The sequence below is a fragment of the Felis catus genome, chromosome A3 (assembly GCF_018350175.1).
Source record: "Felis catus isolate Fca126 chromosome A3, F.catus_Fca126_mat1.0, whole genome shotgun sequence".
Classification (NCBI taxonomy): domain Eukaryota; kingdom Metazoa; phylum Chordata; class Mammalia; order Carnivora; family Felidae; genus Felis; species Felis catus.
In genome coordinates this window covers 3,924,734-3,940,887 of record NC_058370.1, presented here as the reverse complement: position 1 = coordinate 3,940,887, position 16,154 = coordinate 3,924,734, and the positions used below count along the sequence as shown (strand labels likewise).

At 53.9% G+C, this 16,154-nt stretch overlaps 1 long non-coding RNA gene across 1 annotated transcript; it reads right to left on the bottom strand.

The window, feature by feature from the left end:
- Positions 1–10,945: 10,945 nt before the first annotated feature.
- On the bottom strand, positions 10,946–14,666 carry LOC109497883. The gene is made up of 3 exons (XR_002154303.3): positions 14,474–14,666; positions 13,376–13,732; positions 10,946–11,730 (listed from the first exon to the last, which is right to left on the bottom strand). It is a non-coding gene; the product is annotated as an uncharacterized LOC109497883 (long non-coding RNA).
- Positions 14,667–16,154: the final 1,488 nt, after the last annotated feature.

The following is a 16,154-nucleotide window of genomic DNA, read 5'->3' as shown; positions in this document are numbered from 1 at the left end:
AGTCTGTCCTAGGATGGAGTTCCTGGAGGGCGCCTCTGTTGGGGATTCTTGCAATGAAGGCACGCTCTCAGCAGACACTTGTCACCCTGTCGGGGAGTCGGGCATGGGACGGGAGAAAGAGCTTAGCAAAGAGGTGAGTTCAGGGCAATTAGTCTCAACTTGATCCCACACAATTCTGGAGATGAGTCACTCCTCAAAAGTTGCTCCCCGCCCCCTGACCCCCGCAGAGGTGAGAGACCTCAGCTGTCTGATCCCCACGTCCGGCATGCATCGGCTATGTTCATGCACACATTCCATCGTTCAATAATCCCTGCCCCCCGTGAAACTGCAGGTGCAGGGGAGGGGGCTCCCGTCGGCCCGTGGCGATCTTCTAGAAGAGGGCTGGAGCGTGAGCTGTTAGCAGCTGGGGATGGGTGCGTCGGCCAGGAAACAGGAACCTGGGTGGGCGCCCCCAGATTTCCTGACAGAGTTCTATCATCTCTGCTTTTGTGATTCCCCTGTCACTGAAAGAGAAGGCATTCCGTTTATGTTTGTGACACCCTTCTCAAGCCGAGGTGTGTTTTGGTCCCTCCTAGTATCTAGTGACATCTCTTACGCAGCCGCTGATGTGTCCTCCCCAGGAAGAAATGAAGCCATCTGGCTTTGTATCGAGTTAGCCGTGCTGTGATAAATGACAGCCCAAAGGTTTCAGGCAGCACAGGCAGAGTGGAAAGTCGCCTCATTAACAAAGTGCGGCCCCGCGTGTTCTGAAACAATCCATCCCAAAGGGGGCTGCATTAATTAGAAATATTTTCATTCAGTACGAGGCTGTGGCAGAACATTTGGCCGTCTGGAAGCAGGAAAGAGACACTCATGTGCCCGGTTCACCAACGTGTTTTGCAAAGCCTTGGTATTGAAGTGTCCCTAAAAGACAAAGGCCCATAAAAACTGTGCATTCGGCCTGATGCAAACTTCTGCACCGAGTTTCCAACGAAGACTGCTTGCCCTACACGTGCAATACTTTTCTAATTAGTCCAAGTGTCCCCTTCTAACAAGGCAAGGCAGTCTGGGAGGTTGGAAAAAAATTCTTCTCCTGCCAGACTAGAAAGAAAGGAGATGTTTCCAAGGAGCCACTCTTGTCTTTCATGGTCTGAGGACACTTGTATCTGGACATCTGAGACAAGCCTCTGGCTTCAGCTTTGCCGTCTTTCAGGCCTCGGATGCCTCCAACGGTATTGCGGCCGGCAGATTAAATAAGACAGTGATTAGGAGAACAAGAATGTCACAGTGTGTGCCTCTGCTTCCTAAGCGGCTGGAGCTGGGGCTGGGCCGGCCCTGGCTTCTCATGTCCGAGGCTCGGATCCTTTGGAGATGGTGCTAGAAACAGCTCGGGGGGCCGACTGGGAGGGGGAGTTCAGAAGGACCTGAAATTCAAAATCCCAGAGGCTGCGGGGCTTCGGGTGACGGTCCCCAAGGTTAATAGTGCTTAACCTGTCAGCCTCAGGCGTCCTCATTTGCAAGGGACTAATAACACCGACCTCAGACGATGCTGCGGTGAGAACCATCAGATGTATGGCCCGAACACTTCACACGTGTTGGTTGTTATCACTGTTAATGACGGTGACATTACCGGCCAGTGGTTCCCGTGGGGCTCAAAGGCAAAGGCCTGGAAGGATGGTCTTTCTTCCTGGGGAGCAACTTATTTGACCTGGATTTTCTGGAACTTTCTCATCAGAGGGTGTTGACATTTCAGGTGGGGGCCTTCACGTGGAGCGGGGCCCTCTGCAGAGCTCTGGGTAGGAAGACCCCACCTGGGAGTTGGGTTATCCGGCCTCCTACGTGGGACACTTCCGTCGTGAGTGGGGGTCCCGCCCAGCTTTCTGCACGGAAACGCCACTCTCTCCCCGGAGCTGAGCCCCTGAGAGCCACACGCTCTCCATGAGAGCTTCTGTGACCTTTTCCGGAAGGCAGAAAGGCTAGGAATGTAGGAGTGTAGGTCACATGGTGACCCCGGAGCTCAGAATTCTTGGACTCTGATCCTCCTGCTGATAAGATATAAGTGGATGTAAAAAAAAAAAATTCCTCGAGAGAGGGGCCAAAGGGGCTCCCACGCTGAAAATAACCTTGCCTTGTCTCTTCCTTGGGTTAAATCTCTTCCATCTTTGGGCCCGTTTTCTACCTCGTTTCTCAGCTCACATATGTTTGCATGGGTTTAATTAGGATGAAACGTCCGTGATTCACCACACTCTTTGGCAAATGAAGAAAATAAGCACAGAAGTGAAGGCAGAGAACCGCACTCGCGGTGCGTCCTGATCACCTGGGATTCATGCAAATCTGTTTCCCCAAGGCTCCCTGAGGCTGCGTGGGATCCCCGAAAGAGCAAAGCGGGGGAGATGGCCTCCTGGGGGTGCCACTCGGGCGCTGGAAGGCGTTCTTCTGCTACAAGAAGAACTCGAGCAGGATGATGATGGTTAATAATAGTGTATCGTACGCTTGAGACTTGCCGAGAGAGGCGATCTTACGTGTTCTCACCACACAACGAATTAAACAGGTAAATATGTGAGTGGCGGGTAGACCAGTTAGCTTGGTTGGAGAAATCCTTTCACGGCACATGTGTATATCAACGCGTCACGTTGCACGCTTAAATCTAGACCATGTTTACTTATCAATTGCACTTCAGTAAAGCTGGGGAGAAAAAGAGCTTTCACTCTCTCGCCAGAAGCCCCCCCTCCATGCCCCACGCTTCCATCTTGCTGACCCATGTAATTCTTTTTGCAAGAAGGAAAAGGCCATTAAAAACACTTCCAGACACCCACCTAATGGACCAAACGATTAAATCCAACCACGTGCCTCCTCAGCTCAGCTATCTTGTCGAAACATGGCAAAATGAGCATTTGTCTCTTATTGTAAATGAAATATTTTCAAGGCCGCTCTAATTTGGAGAGCAAGATGGATGGTGAGCTTTCTGACTGAGCCAGATGAGGGGGGGCTGCAGCTAGTGGGTAGCTAACTGAATGGAGGTTCTAGCAGGTCATGGAGCCATGGGGAGCTGACCCAGAGCCTGGCTGGAAAAAAGAGGAGAGGCCATTCGAATTTCGTAAATGGAGGAGGACAACACGGAAAGGTGGCCTTTTTAAGTCCACCATTTATTTTTCAACCAGATCCTTCCCTTCTCTTGGTGTTAGAAAGTTTTTGGAGGATTTTGAAATCGATGAAGGCATAATATTAGAATGACACAGTAACAGGAAATGAGCACTTCATCTTCTCTGTGAGTTTAGGGGAAAGATCACCTCGGTGCTTCTTCCTTATTACTCATTCCGGTCTTCTTTGGAGTGGACCCAATGGTTTTCCCATCCCCCGCTGCGGGTAAATGACTCCATGTGTCTGGGCAAAGCCACCGGAGTGTCCAGGCTCAGAACTGCAGGAATGTGGTCACCGGGGCACCTCCATTCCATGGCCAAGCCATTCCCAGATGCAGAGGCAAAGCTGTCTAGAAATATATGCATCCGGTGGGAAAAAGTCCCCAGATAAATAGACACAACCGAGGCATCAAGTTCTCCCTTGCCCACCATGATGCAGAGTTTATGTCCGGAATGGACAAAGCTAATGGAAGAAGCCATTTTGAATATATCTGGTCCAAACAAAGAGAAGGTCTGATAGCGATAAGATTATACCTGACCCTCTGAGTCTGGAGCAACTGATCGTTAGGTCCACAGGGTGGGCTTCTCCTCATCCCCCCCCCCCCCCGACTTCCTTCCTTCACTTTTTCCCTCCTTCCTCCTTTTCTTGGCTGGAATATTCCAGTTGTTTATATAGCTGAAATCAACTGGCTAATTGTCCGTTTCTCTCTCTGGCTTTGTAACAAGCAGTGTCTTCCCTGAGCTAAATGCTTACTCACGCAAGATAATAAGAAATACCCAAAGCCACAGAAGCATTGAGAAGACAAACAGGTTATAAAATTGCCTATTAGGGACTGTAATTTAAAATCATTTCCGAAAGGTTCTGCATTCTTTCCCTTGGCTGCCAGATGCCACCCCTCCTTAAAATTTCCAGCGCTACATGCAAAATGTGGGTGTTTTCAAAGGTCAGGTCCACAAGGCTCACTTGGAGCCTCAATTACTTTCTCATGAAAGTAAGAGCAGGTGGCAAAAAAAAAAAAAAAAAGGCACCAAGACATTCTGCGGAAATTTTAATTAGGTACCAAAAGGCAAATACCAATCTTAGATTCTTCCAGAAGCTGAGATGAAATGCTTACTGAGGTTAAGTGGATGCGTCGTGTGGCTGAACGTGAAGAGACACCTTTGTGGCAAAAGTCTGTGTGCACAAGAGTGCCATCAGCTACGAGCCAAAAAACGCGTGCGGAAGACTTTTGTAACCAAATGGAGAGAAAAATGTGTTATTTTCATGTCATGTTAATGTGTTTTTTTTCCCTGCCACTAATTATGCTATTTCAAGAAAATAATTGGAATTGGCTAGAAGAAATTAAGAATAGAAACTTGCAAATTATATAACCTAATGAATCTAACTTTTGGTAATGAACCTAGTTGCTACTTAACACGCATCACTGGAGCCCGCATTAAACAGAGGAGCCCTGCTAATTCTTTTAATTCAACTGAACCATTCTTAATAATTCATAATTAAGTCTGGCTCAGAAATGATAGTCTCCATGGCAATATTGATTTATTTGCTATTTGTGTTTCTGCCGAATGTTGAAAATGACAGAATTCGGAGTCGCAGAAGGCAAGGCCATCAACAAACATCACAGAAGCAAATGGATAACAAGGGCTTCACCAAAAGTCCTTCCTCTCTTAACTTCCAAGAGAGAGGAGATACAAAATGGAAGAAAATGGAATGCGGGCTTATGGGCTCACCACTTAGGTTTTAGTCCAAAATAGCAACCCCAAACACGTACTAGTGCTGGGAAGATAGAAGCCCGTTAAGATCTGTGTCTGCCGTGTGAGAGCAAAGGTCTGCTGAAGGCTGGAGGAGAGATTGGCCCTGCTCACCCCATCGCCAGCTTACTTTCTGCTTGAAAGACCATCAGGGTCCGCACGGAGAGAGAAAATGACTTGAACGAGGACACATTCAAAAAATGCCCTCTTTGGTCTCGGGCGCTTTCTCCTTGGAACCTTTAACTGACTACGCCCTAAGTTCCAGAATATGCACTATTCACATAGACTTGAGAACCCCTCAAATTGCCCTCCAACTGTGATCACTTTTTTTTTTTTGGCCTGGTCTTCATAAAAATGTCATTCTGTTCGGGCTGAAACACTCCCCAAAGACCCATCATCTGAACCCTGAACTCTGACACCGAGGGAAATGAAGTCAGCTCATGTGTGCAGCTCATAACGCAGCGCTGTTATTTTTAGAACACGTAGTCATGAAAACAGTAATACTTACAATAAAAGTAATAGATGCGATTAAAGTCTATCTTCAGAGATATAACAGGAGTCAAACTGTGTATGAGCATCGTATTTTAAAAGTCCAATTAAGAGCCTGCCTTTAAAGGGGGGTCGGAAAAGAAAGCCAGGGCAGAGCCCGTGCCGGCTCGGAATGCCGCGTCCGAAAGTCAGACTTTCATTAACTCTTGAGGCTCTTATCTTAGTGATCTACGGTGCTTTTTCCTTTAATGCCTTCCAGCCAGTTGGGCAACAACACTTTACTGAATGGGAGTCTGATGCGTGTTGAATGGTGGACTAGTGGCTTTTGAAAACGGCTTACCAAAGTCCAAGGCCAGCAACATTCTCCAGATGAAATCGCCGAAGCGTCACACATCGTGCACGGCTTCCTTTAGGTGAGACAGGTCGCGTGCGAAGTGCTCGTTTAAGTCACGCGCACGCGCGCGCACACACACACACACACACACACACACACACACCGCTGCGCCACCGTGCCCCACAGCGAGGCTCCGGGCACTGAGCGAGCTTGCTGATGTGTCGGGATGGAGGTGAAGAAGCGAAAGGACGGTGTTCGAGTCCCACTCTGCCACCAGCCAGCCGTTCGATCTTGGCCACGACCCACGGTGCTTCTCTGAGACCCCATGTCTTCAGCTGTAAGACGGGGACGCCCGGCCCTGCTCTGCCTGCTTCCCGACTTGCGGAGGAATTCAGAGGGGGGATGTGGAAGCAGAGGGTAAAGTGTAAAGCAGATTGTGGAGTCCTGCTCCCGTGGGGGCCCCGGATTCCTTATCTGCACGATGCAGACAACAGTAACATCAGCCTCGGACGCTCATCGTATTCAGCGAACTGTTACGAGGTGCACAGAACAGCGCTTCTCATCATGACTATTAACGCGTGTGCTCTGTTGAAAAGGCAAGTGAAAAAGAGGTTGCCCTCTTCCCTCTGAGAGGGACCTGGCTTATGTCTATCAAGTCATGGGAGCTTTAGAGCTTCCTCCTGGGAGGCCCCTGAAATAAACCCTGAAGGACAACAAGGCCGTTAAAAATGGTTGTCAGCGCTGTAATTTTAAACACAACATGTAGCTCCCACAAATATGGGAACAAATGAATTTTAAATCTCGAATACACCGGTGGCTACCGTCTGTCTATGTACACAACGGAGAGACGCGCAGGGAGCTCCCGTTCCTTCATTCAGAAGCTTCGTTGGTCGAGCTCCTGCGGAGTGTGAAGTTTGTGCTAAACGCTGGGGGACATTGGGGAAGAGATACCCTGGTTCTTCACGGGGCCCACAGCTTGGCGAGGGAGAGGGACTGTGTGTCCAGAGAGGAATACGAGGGCTGGGGAAGACCGAGAGCTGGACGAGGGGTCGGCCATCGTGGACAAGCAAGGGACAGAGGCATGGCGACATGGTGGCGGGAGGGTGGAGGCAGCCAACGCCTGTGCATACCACGGTGTGGTGGCAGAGAGCGGTTGAGTTGGGGCAAACTCACGAGGAGCCTTGGAAACCATGCTAAGGACTTTGGCTTTCACGTAGAGGCAGCGGGCAGTCAACAGAGGCTCTAAAAGGAGCAGGGTGTGAGCTGATCTCCGCTGTTGAGTGCTCACCCCAGGTAGTGGGAACCCTGGACCAGAAGCGGTGGGGGGGGGGGGGGGTGGCGCAGACCAAGACAGGTGTCAGAGGTTTGGCACAAGACCGTTGGATTGGCTGCCCTTGACCCGGGTGAAACTCCTCCGTTGCCAGCACAGCGTCTCTCGCCCTTGGATGCCAGAACGCGGAAGGGCAATTCGGGGAAGGGGCGTCTCCTCGCCGTCGACGTTCCTGAGAACGTGCCGTGCTGGGAAATCCCAGGAGAGGCGTGATGTCCCCGGGATGAGATGCAGGAGGAAATGGCATTCTGTGCGGGACCAGCCTTGAGAGTCCTGGGAGGATCACTTCATCGCCCGAGACCGCGTGGCTCTGGCTCTGCGTAATAAACACCGCGCTACGCGATTCACGCCGAATAAACCCATTGGCAGGGGAGCATATGGAGGGATGCACAAAATCCCCCTGATAGGCGTCACTGGAAAGAAGGAACTGATACGGGGCAAGACCGCGTGAGCATCTTCGGCGACCCCGCGGTGGCCGGAACCCTGACACGCACCCCCCCCCCCCACCCAGGTAGCCTTGGGAAACGTCCCTTTTCCCCTCTGCCCCCCCCCCCCCCCCCCGTCCTCTTCCCACTGCTTCTACTTTAATTTAAAAAGCTGTTGATGGCCTGGCTCAAACATCTCCGTTTTTCTATTCCAACAGCCTTCTGGAAGTTTGGAAAATAGAAACCATTCCTCTGGGTATAAAGAACACACATTTCAAGAATGAGTAACCTGGCAAAGGGAAATTAAAAAGTTGGCTGTAGATAACACAGCTGTCAGGCACAAGTGTTTTATTATCGAGGTTCTTAAAACTAAGCGCTAAGTAAAGGTTTCTCCCACCACAATGTACCGGGGGGACCATTAGTCCGCTCTCAGATTCGGGCTTCCTGCGCTGCTCCCCAAACATCGCCTCCGACACCTGTGAAGCCTCATGTCTGATACTGTTTCTCTCTCGTCCTCCCCCCACCCCCTTTCTCCCTCTTTTTGAGCAAGCAAAGCCCAAACACAGACTTGCATTTGTACTCTGAAATAGCTAAGACTTAAAGTGTCAACAACGTCTGAAATAGAAAACAAATCAACTGCTTCCAAAGCGGCAACAGCAAGGAAGGTGCTGGTAGTTACAAGGGCCCCCATCGGTCACCGTTTTTGGGACGCCGACGCATTCAGATGGCGGGCGCGGGCCCCCGAGGGCCTGAGGGGGGCCAGGAGTCGCCCCACGATGTATGCTGCCAGTGGATAGAATGACACTTGGAAGTTGAGTGTTTTTCAAATTTCATAGGAAACGATGATTACTCTTGGCACGGAGACATTTGGATCTCCTTTCTCTCCCGAGGACACAGTTGTGCTCAGACCGAGCTGGAATAAACACGCAGCTGGGGAGGGAAGGAATGAATTTATGACTTTAGCTCCTATGTGAGGTGATGCACTTGCACGGGGGCAGTGAGCACTGGGTTCCTCAGGCGGGTGTGGGGTCTCACCCCCTGGTTGTCGAAAGGTTTTCAAAAGGCAGCGGAATGTGGACACAGAGGACCCCAGGTGGGGAAAGGCGCCGCTACTCACTGGCTTTGTTTGTCAGAGGGCACGAGTTTCCTCGCTTGTAGAATGGATGCATATGCTCACGCGTGGAGCGGTCACACGAGAGGACGTGGGTGCAGAGTGCTGGCGTCCTGTCCAGCCTGCCTGTCTATGCCCAGCTCTCCGTCCTCTCTTCCTTGTTTGTTCACTCACTCGTTCATTCACTCCCTCGCTCCCTCACTCACTTGCTGACCCACCCGTCCATCCATCGTGAGCCCCTATCACAGAGCAGGCGCCACGCTGACCCTGGACACAGAGCGGCGACCAAGCCAGAGAAGTCCTACCCGTGGGCTGCGCCCCCTCCTGGTGGTGCCGGGTGGGTCCGAGCGATCCCTCTACCAGGTGCTGTGCAGGGGTCTGGTGCATCATTGTAGGAGAAGAACACCCGTGGAAGCCCCTGTGAAGTTGGCCGTCCAGGGGGATGGAGGGCTGGCCGCCAAAGAATCACAAAAACAAATACAGAATGACAAGATCGGCGAGGGCAAGAGAGGGGCACGGTGCCAGGCCGGCACGTGGTCAGGGCGGTCTGGGCAGGCTGTCCCAAAGCAGTGATGTTGGCTTTCTGTCCTGGAAGCAGGGCCGCTGAAGACCAGAGGGAACATGCAAGGTCCTCTTCCAGCCCGTGTGGGACAGGCGGGCCCTGAAGCAGGGGAGCGAGAGGGAGGAGGTGAGGCGGAGGGTGGCCGGGGGGCGGGGTGGGGGGGCCTCGAGGGGCCAAGCCAGGTCTCCTGGGCCTGAGCGGGACCGACAGCCGGACAGCCGGCAGAGTTACTCAGGGAGGAGTCGCATCTGCCCGCACGATGTGGGCGGTCCAGTCCTCCTGGTCCATCTGGCTCCTCTTTCCGATCCTTCTCAACCTCCCTGGGTCGGGAAGGACCAAAGGACCTCCTTCTCGTATCATGTTGCACAGGTACCTTGTGAATAGAGATGTGTGTTCTTGCTTTCTTCTTGCTGCCCAGCTAGCACTGCACTACATTCTCTGTTCGTTCCGCTGACCCGCGGCAGAGTAACCTGGCTGTAAAGTAGTCTTGTGAACCATAAACGTTGCCACAACGTTTATGATTTGGACCTTATGTCTGTCCATCTCTAGGGAATGGGTTGAGTAGCGTATGGCGGGGTTTCTCAACCTCAGCACTACTGACGTTTGGGACTGAATAATTCTCTGGGGTAGGGCTGTGCTGCGTATCGTGGGATGTTCACCAGCACCCCTGGCCTCCACGTACTTGATGCCAGGAGGCCCCCTCCCCGGCTGTGACCACCAAACATGTCCCAGACATTGTCAAATATGCCCCTGGAAGGCAGAATTGGCCCCCCAGTTAAGAACCCCTGGATTCTAGTGCATGTATGCATACAGAAGCATGTATGCTTCTCCCACAGAAGGGAGAAGACCTTACTGATCTGAAGTCCAAGCAGGCCCAGAGAGAACCCCTCCCTCGAAGGCAGCAGCTCCGTGGGGAGAGCTCCCAGGCGGCCCCAGCGGGGTCCGGAGGTGAGGACTTGGGCTATCACCAGCGGGGGACAGAGGCGGAGGCCACTGCGGACGGCGTTCCCGTGCTGCTTGCCTCTGCAGCTGCAGTGGGAAGAAGCATCAAGAAAGGCTGATGACGTGAGGAGAAGGATCCAGAACACATGTGTTTCCTGTATGCATTTCAGATGTGCTAAGCAGAGCCTGCGGAGGCCCGCCGGGACCCCCAAGAGGCCGCTGTGCAGAGACCCTCTCGGCTGCCGCCTCATCCACCTTCTTGGGACCCAGGGTGTGGGCCCAGACTCCCGAGCGAGCACCCCTGGACAGATGTCAAGTCATTTAGAACCCCCGTCCTGAGAGTCATCTTGAGGCCTCCAGGATTTCGGTAAGGCCGGTTAATTCCAGTTGGCATGAAATTAGCAAGTTTTGCCTAAGAATGTTCATTTTTACAAGTGGTCCTCATCGGTTTTATTTACAAAAACGACGAGAGGCCCCAGGATAAGGACCAGATTAGCTGGCAGAGCAGTCCACGGTGGGAAAAAAAGTCCGTTTTTGTTAACATTGACTCGACGTACGCTTTTCCCCAAACCCAGACACGGGAGGAGCCACGCTAATGGCCGCCTGGCCCACTTTCCATCTCGTTCTTCTTAATGCATAAATGTGAAAAGAAAACACACCGCCCCGCTCCTATCTCCCCTGCCTGACTCATGGGCTTGAACACTGCTTATTGCTGGCTCAGCTGAAGCCGGGGGCCCGGACCTTGGCCTCCTTTAGAACACTGCCATGTAAACCAGGCGGCCTGAGCCGCGTTTTCTCACTTATGCTCCTTTTCTTCCAGAAAAATGAGGAAGGGGGTCCCTCCTAGGTCATAAAACAATGTGGCTTAAAAACTGAGAACATCTGGTCAGAACTGATGGTTTAATGGAAACTTCTCCAGGGGTTCTGGGCACGCCAGACCCCTCCAGGGCAGCGCGGGCATTAAGAGGCCCTCGTGGCCCAGCCGGGAGAGGCAGCCCAGGCCACATCTCCACGCAGGCCGTCAGACACACACTCCTCTTAACAGAACGAGGCACGCGGCTGGGCCGTAGCAATGCCACTCTGGACCTTAAGGCCCAACTGCCACACGGGCCCCAAAGAGTAGAGCGGTTGGGGTCCTTTGTCCTGGAGCCACAGAGACACGGGTGACGATGGTGTCTGTCTCGCTGACGGGGTGCCTGTGAGCTCAGGCAGGTGCTGGGCCATTTCTGCGATCGTATCCACCCCGCTGGGGTGGTCTGGGGGTTACAGGGTCAGGCTTTGCTACGTTGGGACGCAGCGTAGCTCCTTAGTTGCCCCCTACAAGCTGGGGACTCTAGTAGTGGTGGGTGGGTAGCACCTTGTGAGCTGTGCTGCAGTGTTCCCTCCCTCCGATAGCCTCTTCCTCTCCCCGAAACCCGTGGGAGCACAGAGGGAGCCTTCCCTGGGAAAGAGATTCCGGAAGGAGGAAGGCTCAGGGTCCATCAGGGTTCGGGCCCCCTTCCAAAGCTGTCTGCAGATGGAAACTTCGAGAGTCTTTGGACTGCAGGGAGAAATTTTTTTTCCATCAGCCGTTTTTTTTGGGGGCAGCTCATTTGTGAGGCAACAGCACCCCCTGTGGTCAGAAAGCAGTATTTCCTCTAGAACGTTCCCTGGGGTTTCAGAGCACCTGCATGCAAAGAGAAAGAGGGTGTATGGTGAGGGTGGACAAGGGCAGGGCTCGCCCAGGGCCTCCGCTGGCCCCTCCTATGTGTGCCAACACGATCCCTTTCAGCTCTGGTACCCAGCGGTCGTTCCTTCTGAACGCGGATGTTGGGGACGCGGAGGGTAGAGAAACCCACAACGCTCCCCACTCCTCCCCGACTCCCCTCCGTGGCCAGTTTCCTCGGGGCCAGCCCTCACTGAACACCATCCGGGTTTTATTTTTTCTGGTCTTTTGCAAGACCCAGGGGCTGACTGGAGCCCATCTCGCACCGACATCTCCCCCCACCCCCACCCCCCAAGCAGGGAAACCTGTGTGCGGCTTGGTTTGAAAAATTCCAGAAAGCCAGGCCCTCCTGGGGGCCCGTTTGTTTGTCGAAGACTCCCCCGCACGATGTCTGAAGGGAAGGGCGAGTTCTTCCCTCTCGTGGACCCCTGCCTCGCCACCCTCAGGAGACAGCAGAGCATTTCCAGGGGTTTCCTTGGATGGTCACTAAAGGAGGGCAGCAGAGAGGGGTGGCATGACCCCTGCGATCTTGGACAGGCCGGGTCACCGTGCTGGGACTCCTGCTTCTCTACTGGGCCCCCTGCCTCCGTCTCCCTGGGGCCCGGAGATGCCAGTCAGCCAGGAGAGCGGGGTGGCCGGTCCCGGGCTTGCTCCCCAGGTCTCGGCCCCGCGGCCCCCCAGGGCGGCTCAATGACCGTGCTGTTCCAACCCTGCTCCCTCAAGCTCCCTGCGATGCCCTCAGAGAACTGCTTGCCTCTCTGAGCACGATTAAGTGACACCTTGGGTAATTATCCCAGGGTGAGTGGCAAACGGAGTCTCCTGAAAGCCATAACCTGAATTTTGCGAGTGAACGTGCCGGCCACCCAGTCTCTCCTACGCCACACAGGCCCCGTTACACGTGCGTGATGATAGAGCTACGAATCACCCACCAGGGGAGCTGCCTCCGCTCCCCACGTCCAGGTCCAACGCTCACAACAACCCGAGGTAGGTGGTGGCATGGCCTCCGTTTCACAGTTTGGAAGTTCAGAGAGGACGGACCATTTGTCACAGTCACACGGCAACTAGGATTCGAACCCATGAAGCGGGTTCCGGGGCCCAGCTCTGAGCCTCTACGCTTTAGTGATGATAATCGCTTTCTCAATTAAGTGGCTCATTATGTTTCTAAACGACTATGTGAGAGGGTTTATGTGCGTGATCGTCCCGAATGACGGCTCCGAGAGGGTTATAGAATACCCATTTTGCAGATACAGAAACCGAGGCACAGGGAGGTCTACCCAGCTAGACAGGGCAGACACGGTTTCCAAACCAAAGGCTTGGCTGACCCTTGATCTTGTACTTAGCAACCCCTTGATTGCTCTCAGGGAGGAGCTCCTCTCAGACTCTCCATCCACGCGGCTCGGGTGGGGTTTACCCTCCCCCTCCCTGACCCGAGCGGTGAGCCCCTGGCTCAGCCCGGCCAAGTGGAGTCACGATAATTTGGTCAGCGACGGGCATGGCATGGGAAAGTGGTGTTCCGCTGGAGTCACAGCCTCAAATAGCTTTTCTGCGGGACTGAGAAGGAAGCCGAGGTCACCAGCCTTCCAGACGCCCCCCCGATGAGTCTCACCTCCGGGTATCCACGCCGTACGTAGTCCCCGCTCGCCTGGGTGAAGCTGACTGGTGCCACCAAGAGAGGATTGTAGAAATGAGCAAATGTGACTTCTGGGTCACCGAAGACATCGCAGCCCCCTCCTTGGTCACTAGCCCTGTGGCCGTGTTGTGAGGACACGCGAGCAGCTGCGTGGAGAGGTCCGCAGGGGAGGACGCTGCAGCCCCCTGCCCACAGCCACGGGGTGCGCCATCTTGGAAGCAACTCTTCCGGCCCTCAACCCCTCAGATGACACAGCCGGGCTGGAGTCTCGATTTTCACCTCGTGAGAGACCTCAAACCATGACACTATTTCTGAATTCCTGATCCACAAAAACTGTGTGAGATAACAGACGTGTATTGTTTTAGGCAGCTATGTGTTGGGGTAATTCGTTACATAGTGATAGGTAGTAAATATAGAAGCAAACTTGGGTGGCTCAGTCGGGTGAGTGTCCGACTTCGGCTCAGGTCACGGTCCTGCGGTTTGTGGGTTCGAGCCCCGCGTCAGGGCCTGTGCTGCCAGCTGGGAGCCTGGAGCCCGCTCCGGATTTTGGGTCCCCCTCTCTCTCTGCCCCTCCCCCGCTCGTGCTGTTTCTTACTCTCTCTCTCAAAAATATGTAAACATTAAACTATTTCTTTGTAACTATATAGAAGCAAACACAGAGGAGTGCAGCACTGAGAGAAGGAGGATGCCACATTCCTCGTAACATATTTGGACACCTAGATCCAGCCGTGCCTGAAGCTGGAACCACTGGCTTTCTCAGTTAACAAGCCAACCAATCCTCCTGTTGCTGAAGCCAGTGTGAGTTGGATCTCCTTGAAACCGAAGAGCCCTCATCAATACAGGGTCTTTAACAAAAATATATGTACCAAGAACCCCACTCTGGTCTTCTGGGCTAAGGGGCTGCCTGGGTCCATCTTTTTAAAAAGATTTTCTTTTTAAGCAGTCTCTATACCCAACACGGGGCTCAAACTCACAACCCCAAGGTCACGAGTCACATACTCTGCTGACGGAGCCGGCCGGGCACCCCTGCTTGGGCCTATCTTACGCGAAAGGAGAGAAACCGTCAACAGATACCCAGCAAGCCGGCCAGAGAGCTGTATCCTCCCCTCCATCACTGAAGAGCCTTGCCCACGCGCATGGCGCTGGTCTGTGCCAATGGGCTGTCACTCAGAGTCCTGGCTTCAGGGCCCATGTGGCTGGGGATGCAGAGGCGGGAGGGGGTCCTGGAGTCAGCCCTGCCCTTCAGGCCCCCGGGGACCCCCCAGAACCAGCTGGAGCAGAGAGAGTGAGGGGGCGTTTGTGACATCGCCAGATGAGACGATGACTAATGACCTTGCCAGGCCCTGGGGATGAGGCGCAGGCTCGGCACAGCAGATGTTCCGTGATTGCAGGAAGCCGAGGTGGGGGGGGGCTCAGGGCCGTGGCTCTGTACCTATGGGGGGGGGGGCCCAGCCTTGTTAAGTACGGAGCCCTCCACGCGGGAGCTGGAGAGCGAACAGGAAGAACCTTGCACGCACACGCCGTCCACAGAGGCTGCCATCTGCTTCCAGCTAATGACACAGATTTGCTCTGCTGTTCTTTTTTTCTAAACGCAACAAAAAGCCATCTTTTCTTTTTCTCTTAAATGAAGTTAATCGTTTTTTAAGTCGCCATATGTTGACTTCTGTTCGATTCCTTTGCAGCAGTTTGCGTAGAGCCCACGCTGGAGGGCCGGGTCCCCGAAGGGCCCGCGTTCACCCCCGAGGTGCATGTGTCTGCGGGAGGGGGCCCCAAAAGACGACAGAGGCGCTGTTCCCCGGAGACGGGGAAGGCGGGCCCGGTGGGCCGGGATCCGGGCTACCAGCCCGTGGGCCCCCCAGCTTGGCTGCACTTTGGGGTCCTGGGCGGTGTAGCCACCCGACGTTCTCTTGGTCCCCGTGTGGGCCCGGGAATCTGGATTGTGGAATCTCCCCAGGTGATTCTAACGAGCCACCGAGTTGGCACGCGGCTGAACTGCGTCCGAGAGTGCCGGGAGGATGAAGCCCTTACAAATTCTCTTGTCCCAATCATCGTAGTAGTAATTATTACTGTTATCTCAGCTGAGAAAATTGAGGCCCAGACAAGTCGGCTGGTCCAGTCGATCTGGGCCGAGCGCGGGGCTTCTGTGATTCCGCAGCCCCGGGCCAAGATGGCAGCTATTTCAACTTAGCCAAAGTCAGAAAATTGGTTTTATTTCAGTTCTAGGTCAAGCAGCAGGCAGCTTGTAGGCTTTGAAGAATTGGGAGGTGGGTTGAGAAGCTTTCTCCCAGCAGTGCGCCCCAACTCCAGATTCTGGAGAATTCAGGGGAGTCCCAGGGCAGCCAAGCACAGCTGGGGCCGGAAGTGCTCGCCGTAGTCGGGGTGGGGGGGACCCCTACCCTGGGCACAGCTGCAGAGTCATCCGCCCGGAGAGGGGGAGTGAGTTTTTCTGAGTCTTGAGGCCACTGGCAAGAGCCCGCATAGAGAGCAACCTTGAACTTGTGCAGGGGCAGGGGCAGGGCCACATGGGAGCTCCTGGTGGGTGGTGAGAGGGAGCCCCCCGATTCATGATTCGGTGGTGGGAGCTGATTTCTCCTCACGTACCCATCTTTCCACAGCTTCCCCTTAACACGTGTCACCTGCGCCTGTGGTTGGGCGGGAAGCTGGATCCCCTGGAGTGCTCGTTCAAAGGCGGGATGTGGGCCCCAGCCTCAGGTTGCTAATTTAGGAGACTCTGCATGCCTCCCGTGGTCCCAGG